Consider the following 2,404-nt stretch of genomic DNA (forward strand, 5'->3'; position numbering starts at 1 on the left):
ACACACACACACACACACACTCACACGCACGCACGCACACACACACACTCAGACTGTGGAAAAAAATCAGAGTAGCCACAGAGAACTCACGTACGTCCAGGGAGAACATGCAAAGTCCACACAAAGGAACCTGGACTGGAACTTCTTGCTACAAAGCATTCCTACTGATCTATTCATATTATACTGAAGAGTTAAACTCTATTTTTCTGCAGGGTTAGCAGAGAAGGTGGCAAGTCTGAACAGGTATCAAGGGCTGATGAACAATAATTACGCACACACACACGTAGTATGCTTTATCTCTAAATCTAGATTTCCCTGGAATGCCCAGCCCTGTCTTGGCTCACCAGGGTTTCCTTGTGTAACCTGTGTAGGTGCTGAATCTGTTAGATGTAGTTCAAAAGGTTCAGACAGCATCAGACCATAAATAGGTACATTTTGAAATTAAAATAACTGGATTAAAATCAAAGAACATTAAAAGGACACGTCTGTATCTGTAAGTGTACAGCTGAATTATTACATGTATTCAAGTGGTTAAGATGTTAAATCAAAGGCCTGGAGAAAATGTTTTGGGTTTTTAGATTTTAAAATTGCAAAGGTACAACAAGGTACATTGAGTTTAAAGATTTATATAATTCAAGTTTAGGTTGTAAACATACATGACCATAAAAGATACTTGGTTAAAATTCTGCTTCAGTGCTTGGTACCTAGCTAAAACCGAGCTGAGCAATATAAAGTGTGCTAAGTGCATGGCTAACATTGAATATTAGCCATGTTTGGACTAAGAAGTAGGTAGTGAGAGAACAAACCGTGGATTTCACATTTCCCATAATGCATCTGTAGAAGTGTGACAAGCAGCTGAGGAAGAACCACTGTATACGTTTCACCGTAAATCTGTGTTGTTGCTCATCAGAATAGTCACTCAATTCAAATCTGACATTTGGCATTCCTAAAACCAACAATGCTTGTGTTTTGCACTGATTTTATTTATCTATTTTTTGTGTCCTGAAGCTAAACTCAGAACCCTAAAAATGAATCCAGAGATGTTTGGTCCTTGTGGCAGCTTCAGTATGTACACTTTTTCATCTTAGGCCCCCAAAATAGAATCTCTCAGAAAAGTGTGATGTATATTTTTAACATTCAAATGTTTTTGAAAAGAACACAGTCAGATTTAAAGTAAACAAAAAGAGAAAATGAAAATGGACCTATGGAGACGCGCCTTTTTTCTGTGTAAAATGCACACTCACCCATTGCTACTATGGTTAGTATATTACATTAAATGTCAGTTTCTGTCTCCTAATCACCTATCAATGACTATTCAAGTTTCGACTCCCACTCGTTTATGCTGCAGTCTATTTTTATCCTACACGTGAGCCATTACCCTTCTTGTATGACATTTTAAAATGGTCTGATCCACCATGTATGGGTGTCTCCAGCTGTTTTCTAGAGATAAAACAGTAGAAGAGCAATGAAATTTCTACCTTCTTATATCATTTGCACTATTCCTTTAATGTCCCAAAATGCTATTCTTTTTTGTTCAACACAGAACGTGAGAACGTCAACCGAAAGTCTTCCCTCCACAGGTGGTGCTTCATCTCCCTCTAGTGGTTGATAGTAGGAAAGCTAATGGCGGAGTGAATGTAGCACAAGTGCCATTTTTTGTGATGTCAAAAATAAAGTACACCTTAAAAGACTTAATTTATAAGCATATTCCATATTCTGTGCCTCAACTGAAAGTACAAGCTAAGACAGTGTTTCTCAACCTTTTTTCGGCCAGCGCCCCCCAAGCCTTTATCCAGGTCCCTCACTGCCCCCACCAAAGAATTTATAGGCTACTTTGCACTGACCATTTTTTTATTATTAATATTTTCTATCAATATTGTAGATGTTTTGATTTTTATGCTTGTTTCTGTATTTATTATCAAAAATAATTTCCCAGAGAACAAAAAAGCCATGGGAATAGAAATTATTTTCACAGGCGTCTACGAAAAATGCAATGAACATTCAAGTTAAAATTGGTAGGCCTAACAGCAGCCAGAGTGGAAAAAATATTATTATTCTTTGCCATTTTCTAGTTGTTAAATATTCCACAAAATGACCAGATAAAAGATGTTCAACGTGCCAGTTTAAACTTTGAACTATTTGCAAACCGACTGAGCTCTGTAACATTAAAACATGGATAGAACTGTAACTACATTAATCATAGCTCTTCTGCTCTTCAGTTTCTGTCGGTTTCTGGTGGCGCAGCTCTGTGCTGCCTTCAGGAGAATGGGACATCAGAGTATCATCCATAAAAATTAACCCACATGGCATTTATTGTGCAAACCAGAGCTTTCAGTGGAAAAACAAAAGTTCCAGGTCCTTTTAATGCCATACAAATATGAGACAGAAACATGGATTATATCTT

This window comes from Poecilia formosa, unplaced genomic scaffold, assembly GCF_000485575.1.
Source record: "Poecilia formosa unplaced genomic scaffold, Poecilia_formosa-5.1.2 Scaffold73, whole genome shotgun sequence".
Lineage (NCBI taxonomy): Eukaryota > Metazoa > Chordata > Actinopteri > Cyprinodontiformes > Poeciliidae > Poecilia > Poecilia formosa.